Raw genomic sequence first — 12,575 nt, forward strand, 5'->3', positions numbered from 1 at the left:
CTGTCCCCAAGATCATTAATATCTTATCAATTTTTCTATTACTTTTATTGTTTTGCTTTTTATCTATACCTCTTTTAATTCCTCTATAATTTATTTTTATAAGTGGGTTTAGATAGAAAATTAAAAAAAATTTTTAATGTTTATTTTTGAGAGAGACAGACAGAGTCTGAGTGGGGGAGGGGCATAGAGAGAGGGAGACACAGAATCTGAAGTAGGCTCCAGGCTCTGAGCCATCAGCACAGAGCCCTATGTGGGGCTCGAACTCAGGAATGGCAAGACATGACCTAGGCTGAAGTCAGACGCTTAAGAGACTGAGCCACCTCAGGCGCCCCTAGACATTTAAAAAAATTTTTTATTTATTTTTTAACTTACATCCAAGTTAGTTAGCATGTAGTGCAACAATGATTTCAGGAATAAATTCCAGTGATTCATCTCCTGTGTATAACATCCAGTGCTCATCCCAACAAGTGTCTTCCTTAATACCCTTTACCCATTTAGCCCATCTCCCCACCCACAACCCTCCAGCAACTCTCAGTTCGTTCTCTGTATTTAAGAGTCTCTTACGTATTGTCCCCCTCCTTGTTTTTATATTATTTTTGCTTCCCTTTCCAAATGTTAATCTGTTTTGTATCTTAACTTCCTCATATGAGTGAAGTCATATGATATTTGTCTTTCTCTGACTAATTCTGGTTAGCATAACACCTTCTAGTTCTATCCACGTAGTTGCAAGTGGCAAGATTTCATTCATTTTGATTGCCGAGTAACACTCCATTGTATGTATATGCCACATCGTCTTTGTCCATTCATCCGTTGATGGACATTTGGGCTCTTTCCATACTTTGGCTATTGTTGATAGCGCTGCTGTAAATATTGGGTGTATGTGCCCCTTTGAAACAGCACACTTGTATCCCTTGGACAAATACCTAGTAGTGCAATTACTGGGTCGTAGAGTAGTTCTATTTTTAACTTTTTGAGGAACCTCCATGCTATTTTGCAGAGTGGCTGCACCAGTTTGCATTCCCACCAGTAGGGCAAAAGAAATCCTCTTTCTCTGTATCCTTGCCAACATCTGTTGTTCCCTGAGTTGTTCACTTTAGCCATTCTGACTGTGTGAGGTGATATCTCATTGTGGTTTTGATTTGTATTTCCCTGGTGATGAGCTATGTTGAGCATTTTTTCTGTTAGCCATCTGGATGTCTTCTTTGGAGAAGTGTCTATTCATGTCTTTTGCCCATTTCTTCACTGGATTATTTGTTTTATGGGTGTTGAGTTTGATAAGTTCTTTATAGATTTTGGATACTAATCCTTTATTTGACATGTCATTTGAAAAATATCTTCTCCCATTCTGTTGGTTTCTTTTTAGTTTTGTTGATTGTTTCCTTTGCTATGCAGAAGCTTTTTATTTTGATGAGGTCCCAGTAGTTCATTTTTGCTTTTGTTTCCCTTGCCTCCAGAGACATGTTGAGTAAGAGACATGTGGCTGAAGTCAAAGACCTTTTGGCCTACCTTCTCCTCTAGGATTTTGAAGGCGTCTTGTATTACATTTAGATGTTTCATCCAGTTTGAGTTTATTTTTGTGTATGGTGTAAGAAAGTGGTCTAGGTTCATTTTTCTGCATGTCATTGTCCAGGTTTCCCAGCACTGTTTGCTGAAGAGACTGTCTATTCCATTGGATATTCTATCCTGCTTTGTCAAAGATTAGCTGGCCATATGTTTGTGGGTCCATTTCTGGGTTTTCTGTTCTGTTCCATTGATCTCAGTGTCTGTTTTTGTGCCAGTACCATATTTTCTTGATGATTACAGCTTTGTAATATATCTTGCTGTCCGAGATTGGGATGCCTCCAGCTTTGGTTTTCTTTTTCAAGGTTTCTTTGGCTATTTGGGGTCTTTTCTTGTTCCACACAAATTTTAGGATTGTTTGTTCTAGCCCTGTGAAGAATGCTGGTGTTCTTTTGATAGGGATTGCATTGAATGTGTAGGTTGCTTTGGGTAGTATCACCACTTTAACAATATTTGTTCTTCAAATCCATGAGATTGGAATATTTTTCCTTTTTTGTGTCTTATTCAATTTCTTTCATAAGCTTTCTATAGTTTTCAGATTATAGATTTTTCACCTCTTTGGTTAGGTTTATTCCTAGGTATTTTATGGTTTTTGGTGCAATTGTAAATGGGATCAATTCCTTGATTTCCCTTTCTGTTGCTTCGTTATTGGTGTATAGGAATGCAACTGACTTCTGTGCATTGATTTTATATCCCGAGACTTTGCTGAATTCATATATCAGTTCTAGCAGCTTTTTGTTGGAATCTTTTGGGTTTTCCATATAGACTATCATGTCATCTGCAAAGAGTGAAAGTTTGACTTCCTCCTGGCTGATTTGAATGCTTTTATTCCTTTGTGTTGTCCGATTGCTGAGGCTAAGACTTCCAATGCTATGTTGAATAACAGTGGCGAGAGTGGACATGCCTGTTGTGTTCCTGACCTTAAGGGGAAAGCTCTCAGTTTTTTCCCATTGAGGATGATATTAGCAGTGGGTCTTTCATATATACTTTCATGATCTTGAGGTATGTTCCTTCTATCCCTACTTTCTTGAAGGTTTTTATCAAGAAAGTTGCTATATTTTGTCAAATGCTTTTTCTGCATCTATTGAGAGGATCATGTGGTTCTTGTCCTTTCATTTATTGATGTGATTTATCACATTGATTGTTTGGTGGATATTGAAGCAACCCTGCATCCCAGGTATAAATCCCACTTGGTCGTGGTGAATAATTCTTTTAATGTATTGTTGGATCTGGTTGGCTAGTATCTTGTTGAAAATTTTTGCATCCATGTCCATCAGGGAATTGGTCTGTAGTTCTCCTTTTTAGTGGGGTCTTTGTCTGGTTTTAGAATCAAGTTAATGCTGGCATCTAGAATGAGTTTGGAAGTTTTCCTTCCATCTATTTTTTGGAACAGCTTCAAAAGAGTAGGCCTTAGCTCTTCTTTAAATGTTTGGAAGAATTCCCCTGGGAAGCCATTGGCCCTGGAATTGTTTTTTGGGAGGTTTTTGATTACTGATTCAATTTCTTTACTGGTTATGGGTCTGCCCAAATTTTCTATTTCTTCTTGTTTTAGTTTTGGTAGTTTATATGTTTCTAGGAATTTGTCCATTTCTTCTAGATTGCCGAATTTTTGTCATATAATTGCTCTTAATATTTTCTTATTTTTGTTTGTATTTCTGTGGTGTTAGTTATGGTATCTCCTGATTCATTTATGATTTTATTTATTTGGGTCTGTTCCTTTCTCTTTTTGATCAATCTGGCTAGGGGTTTATTAATTTTGTTAATTCTTTCCGAGAACCAACTCCTAGTTTCATTGATCTGTTCTACTGGGTTTTTTAAAATTTTGATATCATTGATTTCTGCTCTAATCTTTATTAGTTCCCTTCTTCTTCTGTTTTGTGATTTATTTGGTATTTTTTCCAGATTCTTCAGGTGTAAGTTGGGTTGTGTATTTGACACATTTCTCCCTTCTTTACAAAAGCCTGGATTGCTATATGCTTCCCTCTTATAACTACTTTTGTTGTATCCCAGAGATTTTGGACTGTCACATTTTCATTTTCACTGGCTTCCATGTACTTTTTAATTTTCCCTTTAATTTCTTGGTTAACCCATTCATTCTTTAGTCTTATGTTCTTTAATCTTCAAGTATTTATGGTCTTTCCAAATTTTTTCTTCTGGTTGATTTCAAGTTTCATACTGTTGTGGTCTGAAAATATGCATGGTAAGATATAGATCTTTTTGTACTTGTTGAGGACTGATTTGTGACCTATTCTGATATGTGATCTATTTTGCAGAATGTTCCATATGAACTCGAGAAGAATGTGTGTTCTGCTGCTTTAGGATTAACGTTCTGCATATATCTGTTAAGTCCATCTGGTCCAGGGTTTCATTCAAAGCCACTGTTTCCTTGTTGATGTTCTGCTTAGATGATCTGTCTATTGAGGTAAGTGGGATGTTAAAGTCCCCTACTATTATGGTATTGTTATCAACGTGTTTCTTTACGTTTATGATTAATTGATTTATATATTTGGATGTTTCAATTTGGGAGCATAAATATTTACAATTGTTAGATATTCTTGGTGGATAGACCTTTTAATTATGATATAATGCCCTTCTTTATCTCTTGTTAATTTTTTTGTTTTAAAATCTAGTTTGTCTGATATAAGTATGTCTAGTCCAGATTTCTTTTGATGTTCCTTAACATGAAAGATGATTCTCCATCTTAATTTCAATCAGCAGGTGTCATTAGGTCTAAAATGAGTCTCTTCTAGGCAGCATATACACGGGTCTTTTTTTTTTTTTTTTAAATCCATCCTGATACTCTATGTCTTTTGATTGGAGCATTTAGTCCACTTACATTTATTTTTTTTTTTAATTTTTTTTTTCAACGTTTATTTATTTTTGGGACAGAGAGAGACAGAGCATGAACGGGGGAGGGGCAGAGAGAGAGGGAGACACAGAATCGGAAACAGGCTCCAGGCTCTGAGCCATCAGCCCAGAGCCCGACGCGGGGCTCGAACTCCCGGACCGCGAGATCGTGACCTGGCTGAAGTCGGACGCTTAACCGACTGCGCCACCCAGGCGCCCCTAGTCCACTTACATTTAGATTGATTATTGAAAGATATTAATTTAGTCCCATTGTATTGCCTGTAGAGTTGGTGTTTCTGGTGATGTTCTCCAGCCCTTTCTAAGTCTTTGTTGTTTTTGTTTTGTTTTGTTTTGTCCTCAAAGACTCCCCCTTAGAACTTATTGCAGAGCTGGTTTAGTGGTCACAAACTCTAGTTTTTGTTTGTCTGGGAAACTCTTTTTCTCTCCTATTCTGAATGACAGCCTTGCTGGATAAAGAATTCTTGGCTTTGTATTTTTCTGACTCAGCAAGTTGAATATATCCTGCCACTCCTTTCTGGCCTGCCAAGTTTCTATGGACAGATATGCTGTGAACCTGATCTGTTTTCCCTTTTAGGTTAAAATTTTTTTCCCCCTTGCTGCTTTCATAAGTCTTTCCTTGTCTGTGTATTTTGTGAATTTGACTATCATATGCCTTGGTGATTGATGGTTTTTGTTAAGGCAAAAGATTTATAAGATCTGAAGAGAAACCAGAGTGGTCATTGATGGTTTTTGTTGACTCTAATGGGAGTTCTCTGCTTCTTGGATTTTTATGTCTTTGTCTTTCCCCATATTAGGAAAGTTTTCTGCTATAATTTGCTCAGACTTCTGCCCCCTTTTCTCTCTCTTCATCTTCTGGGACTCCTGTGATTTGGATGTTATTCCTTTTTAATATGTCACTGAATTCTCCAAGTTTTGTATTGTGATCTTTTGCCTTTGTTTCCCTCTTTTTTCTGCTTCATCATTTTCCATAATTTTATCTTCCTTATTACAGATTCACTTTGTCAGTGAATACAGATTCACAGGTATGCTTTGTCTACCCTTACCATCACAACATCCATTCGAGATTGCATCTTGGTTATAGCATTTTTAATTTCAGCTTGACTAGATTTTAGTTCTTTTATATTTGCATAAAGGGATTCTCTGGTGTCTTCTATGCATTTTTCAACTGCAGCTAGTAGTCTTATAATCATGGTTTTAAATTCCAGTTCAGACATCTGGGGCGCTTGGGTGGCTCAGTTGGTTGAACATCCGACTTTGGCTCAGGTCATGGTCTCACGGTCCATGAGTTTGAGCCCCGCGTCGGGCTCTGTGCTGACAGCTCAGAGCCTGAAGCCTGTTTTGTATTCTTTGTCTCCTTCTCTCTCTGACCTTCCCCCATTCATGCTCTGTATCTCTCTGTCTCAAAAATAAATAAACGTTAAAAAAAATAAAAAAAAATTCTAGTTCAGACATCTTACTTATATCTGTGTTGATTAAATCCCTGGCGAGAATTTCTTCCTGTTATTTCTTTTGGGGATGAATTTCTCCATCTTGTCATTTTGGAGAAAGAAAAAAATTAATAAAATTAAAATTAAAATTAAAAAATAAAAGCAAAAGAAAATAGCAAGTAAAGGAAGTTAGATCTTAGGTTTGTTTCAGTCTGCTTGTTGAGAGAAGATAGAGAAGAAAGAGAAAGGAAAAAACAAGTTTAAAAAATTTAAAAATTAAAAAAATTAAATAATAAAATAGAATAAAATAAAATAAAGTGTATAAAATAGAATTAAACATAAAAGATAAATAAATAGGGGCACCTGAGTGGCTCAGTTGGTTAAGTGTCTGACTTCAGTTCAGGTCGTGGTTTGAGCCCTGCCGCAGGCTCTGTGCTGACAGCTCAGTGCCTGGAGCCTGCTTTGGATCTGTTTCTCCCTCTCTCTCTGTCCTTCCCCTGCTCATGCTCTGTCTGTCTCTCTTTCAAAAATAAACATTTAAAAAATAATAAAAGAAACAAATAAACAAAAAAAGAAAGAACAATATGCTCTTTATGTATCCAAGAAAGAGAAAACAGGAAAGAAACAAAGAAAACAACAAATCAAAAACAAAAGCAAAGGAAACAAACAAATAAACAAACCAGGAAACAGAATTAAACCCAAATGAAGTTACATCCAGTTTCCCCTAGAACTGAAACTTTGCAGCACACTATAGTCTGTAGACTAATACACTGGTGGAAGGTATTTGTATTGGTCTTCTGGAGGGGATGTGCCTGGAGGGCTCGGTGGGCAGGGCTTGGTGTAATTGCTCCATTCTCTACTTGGTAGCAATGCTTAGCTTACAGGGGTTGATGTGAGTGCGTGTGTGCACCCCTAAAGGTGAAAATGACTTCACCCAGATCCCTAGTCTCTATCACAGGAACTTCACACGCTCACCAACCCACAATCAAACACCCCTCCTTTGTCTTATGCCTCCGCCTGCTCCCCACCTCTACCCTTTCCATGTCTAAGCTGTCTGCCTGCCAGGTGGCACTCCCACCCCCCCCGAGAGTTTTATTTAAGATGGGGCTGTATTTCAAAACCCCACACTTCAGAGACCCCTGCAGCTTGGATCTGCACCAATTCTCGGGGTGAGGGTCTCTCTGAACAATGGTCTAGTACTGGTTTGTTCTAGAAAAGGTTCACGTGATTTGCACAGCAGCAGAGGTTCAGAGTTTATGGTAAATCACAACACACAGCTGGTGCCAGTCTTTGCTGCCCTCTGTTGTCTTTTTCCCAATATCACTAAACATGGCTGCTTTCTGGGGCCCACCAGGACTTTGCCTATGGAGACACCATACGGCTTCTACCAAATATATTCCAGTCAGGGGAAATGCTTCTCCCGTGTGGCACACGGACCCCTCAGACTATGCTGCCTACTCCCGGGGATTCGCCCTACTTCCTCACCACAGCACTGCCAGACACTGAGTTCCAAACATTCAGACTGATCTCCACTGTTTATAGAATCCTGGTGGTATGGAAACCCTCTTTTTTCTCCCCATCAGTGGTTTTGGGAACAGATTTTTTTGTCCAGTCCCCTTTGAATATTTTCATTCCTTCCCTCTCTCTTTCTCTTCAGCTACTTTCAGAGGGAGTGCTTTTCTTGCATGATCCTGAAGCTCTGCACTCTCCCCCTTTCTCTTTCTCTCTCTGTCCTCTTTCCAGGCAAATGGCTCCCTGCCCTCCATGGCTTCACATCTTTTCTATTCCCCAATTCACCTCTCCACACCGTGTACCTGCCAAGTTCTCTAGATGAAATTACACAGATTGTTGTATTAATCTTCAGACCAATTTCCTAGGTGTTCAAAATGGTTTGATGCTGATCTAGCTGCATTTCAGGGAGGAGACAAGCTCAGGGTCTCATGCTGCTTTGCCTTCTTAACTCCTCTGTTCTCTAAAGTTCTTTATATGAAATAAAAATGTTGTGTTCCTTGAAATGTTGGTAGAACCTCACCTGGTAGAACTCTCTCACCTGGTGTCTTTTGGGAATAGGTAGATTTGCAAAAACTATTTCAATTTCTCTTATGGTTGTTGCATTACCCAGATTTTCAATTCTTTCTGGGTCAGTGTTGATAATTATCGGTTCCCTACAAGCTTGCCAGTTTAATCCAGGTCAGGGTTTCTCAATATTGGCACTATTGACATTTTGGTTTTGATGATTCTTGGTTGTGGAGGGTGTGCTGTGCATTCTAGGATGTTTAGCAGCATTCTTGGCCTCTACCAGCTAGATGTTAGTTGTACTCTCCTCCCTACACCTAAGGTTGTAACAACCAGGCTCCAGATCTTGCCAAATGTCTCTTGGGGTCAAAAGTTATTTGTACAAAGTTATGCAAAACTGCTTATAACTTTTAAGTCTCCTCTTAATCTGAATTATGCCATTTTTTAAATGCCGGATATATTTTGTTTGTTCGTTCTCTCTTTTTTTTATAGGATGAACCTGCCCAGAACTTTGTCTATTTTATTAGTCTTTCCCAGAGCCAGCTCTTAGCTTTATTTATTGGTTATATTTTATTTTTGTATTCTTTTGTAACATAATAAATGGACACATTTTTAAAGTATTTTGTTAAAATAACAATGTATATTATGCACGTTTTGTGCATAAGTAGTATGTACCTATAAAAAATAAGGAAGTTTTATTAAATACAATTACATTACCATTATCACACCTAAAAATACAATTCCTTTATATCATCAAATTTTCTTCTTTGTTCAGATTTCCCAACTGTTTCATAAGTGTTCGTGTGTGTGCGTGTGTGTGTGTGTGTGTGTGTGTGTGTGTGACAGAGAGAGACAGAGAGAGAGAGAGAGAGAGAGAGAATGAATCGAGATCCAAATAAGGTCCATACATTGCATTTGATTGACATAACTCACAAAACTTGTCTCTTTTAAGTCATAGGTTTCCTCTCTTATCTCTTTTATTTCCTTGCAATTTACTGAGGAAATCTGGTTGTTTTCCTGGTAGGGTTACCCAAGTTTGACTTTGCTGATTTCACTGCCATGGCATTATATAACATATTCTCTGACTTTGTATTTCCTACAAACTGTTGCTTCCCTTTAGAGGCTTAACCAGTTTCAGGTTCAATTTTGTTGGCTAGATAGCTCATATGGAGTTCTCCCACCAGGAGGTACATGATGTCTAGGTGTCTGTCAATGGCTAGATCCATTAATTTATTAAAAGTTGCAAAATAGTGATATTCTATCATTCTATATCCATTTATTGGCTGAAATCCTTTTTCACAGTTATCTGTAGAAGTGTTTAGGAATAGCCCTATGTTTAATTTTATATTAGTTTTTATTTAAATTCCAATTAGTTATCAGAGTGTAATATTAGTTTCAGGTGTACAAGATAGTGATTCAACACATCCATACAACACCTAGTGCTCATCGCAACAAGTGCAATACTTAATCCCCATCCTGTTTAACCCATCCCCCAAACCACTCCCCTCTTTTGTTCTCTATAGCTAAGACTCTGTTTCTTGGTTTGCCTCTCTCTTTTTCCCTCTATAATCATTTGTTTTGTTTCTTAAATTCCACATATGAGTGACATCATATGCTGTTAGTCCTTCTCTTACTGAGTCATTTCATTTAGCATAATACATTCTAGCTCCATCCACGTTGTTGCAAATGGCAAGATTTCATTTTTTAATAGCTGAGTAATATTCCATTATATATGTATTCCACATCTTTATCCACTTATCAGTCTATGGTTATTTGGGCTCCTTTCATAATTTGGCTATTGTAGATAATGCTATGAACATCAGGGTGCATGTTCCCCTGTGAATTAGTTATTTTGTATTCTTTGAATAAATACCTAGCAGTAGAATCGCTGGATCATAGGGTAGTTATATTTTTAACTATTTTTAACTTTTGAGGAAGCTCTGTACTATTTCCCAGAGTGGCATTCCCACCAAAAGTGTAAGAGAGTTCTCCTTTCTCCGCATCCTCGCCAGCACCTATTGTTTCCTGTTTTGTTAATGTTAGCCATTTTGACAAGTGTGAGGTGATATCTCCTTGTAGTTTTGATTTGTATTTCCCTGATGATGAGTGATATTGAGCATGTTCTCATGCATCTGTTAGCCATCTGTATGTCTTCTTTGGAAAAGTGTCTATTCATGTCTTCTGCTCATTTCTTAAGTAGGTTATTTGTTTCTTAGGTGTTGAATTTTATAAGTTCTTTAAATACTTTGGATACTAACCCTTTATTAGATACGTCATTTGCAAATATCTTCTCCCATTCTGTAGGTTGCCTTTTAGGTTTGTTGATTGTTTCCTTTGCTGTGCAGAAGCTTTTTATCTTGATGAGGTCCCAGTAGTTATGTTTGCTTTTGTTTCCCTTGCCTCCAGTGACATGTCTAGTAAGAAGTTGCTGTGGCCAAGGTCAAAGATGTTGCTGTCTGTGTTCTCCTGTAGGACTTTGATGGTTTCCTGTCTTAAATTTAGGTCTTTCATCCATATTGAATTTCTTTTTCTGTATGGTATAAGAAAGTAGTCCATTTTCATTCTTCTACATGTTACTGTCCAGTTGCCCCAGCACCATTTGTTGAAGACACTGTCTTTTTTCCACTGGATATTCTTCCCTGCTTTGTTGAAGATTAGTTGACAAAATAGTTGTGGGTCAATTTCTGAGGTTTCTATTCTGTTTCATTGATCTATGTTTCTGTTTTTGTGCCAATACCATGCTGTCTTGATTACAGCTTTGTAATAAAGCTTGATGTCCAGAATCATGATGCCTTCACCTTTGCTTTTGTTTTTCAGGATTTCTTTGGCTCTTCAGGGTCTTTTGTGGTTCCATACAAATTTTAGAATGGTTTGTTATAGTTCTGTGAAAAATGCTCATAGTATTTTGATAGGGATTGTATTAAATGTGTAGATTGCTTTTGGTAATATAGGCATTTTCACAATATTTGTTCTTCCAATCCATGAGCATGGAATGATTTTCCATCTCTTTGTGTCTTCTTCAAATTCCTTCATAAGTTTTCTATAATTTTCAGAGTATAGATCTTTTGCCTCTTTGGTTAGGTTTATTCCTAGGTATATTATTGTTTTCCATGCAATTGTAAAAGGGATTGAATCTTTGATTTCTTTTTCTACTACTTCATTATTGGTGTATAGAAATGCAATAGATTTCTGCATGTTGATTTTATATCCTGAAACTTTGCTGAATTCATGTATTAGTTCTAGCATTTTTTTTTTGGTAGTCTTTTGGGTTTTCTACATAGAGTATCATGTTATCTGCAAATACTGAAAGTTTGAATTCTTACTTGTTGATTTGGATGCCATTTATTTTCTTTTTGTTGTGTGATTGCTGAGCTAAAACTTGTAGTACTATGTTAAATAGTAATGTTCAGAATGGACATCCCTTTTGTTCATGTCCATAGAGGAAAAGCTCTCAGTTTCCATGTGTGCTTGAAAAGAAAGTGTATTCTGCTGCTTTAGGAAAAAATGTTGTGAATATATCTGTCAAGTCCATCCAGTCCAGGGTGTCATTCAAAGCCATTGTTTCCTTGTTGATTTTCTGGTTAGATGATCTGTCTATTGATGTAAGTGGGGTGTTAAAGTCCCCTACTATTATTATATTATTATCAGTGAGTTTCTTTGTTCTTTTTAAAAATTTTTTTTTAACGTTTATTTTATTTTTGAGACAGAGAGAGACAGAGCATGAACGGGGGAGGGGCAGAGAGAGAGGGAGACACAGAATCGGAAGCAGGCTCCAGGCTCTGAGCCATCAGCCCAGAGCCCGACACGGGGCTCGAACTCACAGACCGTGAGATCGTGACCTGAGCTGAAGTCGGACGCCCAACCGACTGAGCCACCCAGGCGCCCCGAGTTTCTTTGTTCTTAATTGATTTATGTATTTGGGTGCTTTCACTTTGGGAGCATAAATATTTATAATTGTTAAATCATCTTGAAGGATAGGCCCCTTAAATATGATATAATGCTCTTCTTCATCTCTTTTTACAGTCTTTGGTTTACAATCTAGTTTGTATGATGAAGTCCCTACAGCTCACTTTGCTTTTGTTTCCCTTGCCTTCAGTGACATGTCTAGGAAGAAGTTGCACTGGCTGAGGTCAAAGAGTTTTCTGCCTGTGTTCTTGAGGATTTTGATGGTTTCTGGTCTCACATTTAGATCTTTCATCGATTTTGAATTTATTTTTGTGTATGGTGTAAGAATGTGGTCCAGTTTCATTCTTCCACGTGCTGCTGTCCAGTTTTCCCAACACTACAACTCTTCTGCACAGCAAAGGAAACAATCAACAAAAGTAAAAGGCAACCCACAGAATGGGAGAAGATATTTACAAATGACATATCTGATAAAGGGTTAATATTCAAAATCTATAAAGAACTTATCAAACTTAACACCCAAGAAACAAACAATCCAGTTAAGAAATGGACAGAAAACATGAATAGACACTTTTCCAAAGAACGTACAGATGGCTAACAGACACAGGAAAAGATGCTCAACATCACTCACCATCAGGGAAATACAAATCAAAACCACAAAGAGATACCACCTTATTCCGCCTGTCAGAATGGCTAGAGTTAACAACACAAGAAACATCAGGTGTTGGTGAGGGTGGAGAAAGGGGAACCTTCTTGCACTGTCGGTGGGAATGCAAACTGGTGCAGCCACTCTGGAGAACA

Source organism: Lynx canadensis, chromosome X, assembly GCF_007474595.2.
Source record: "Lynx canadensis isolate LIC74 chromosome X, mLynCan4.pri.v2, whole genome shotgun sequence".
NCBI classification, from domain to species: Eukaryota; Metazoa; Chordata; class Mammalia; order Carnivora; family Felidae; genus Lynx; species Lynx canadensis.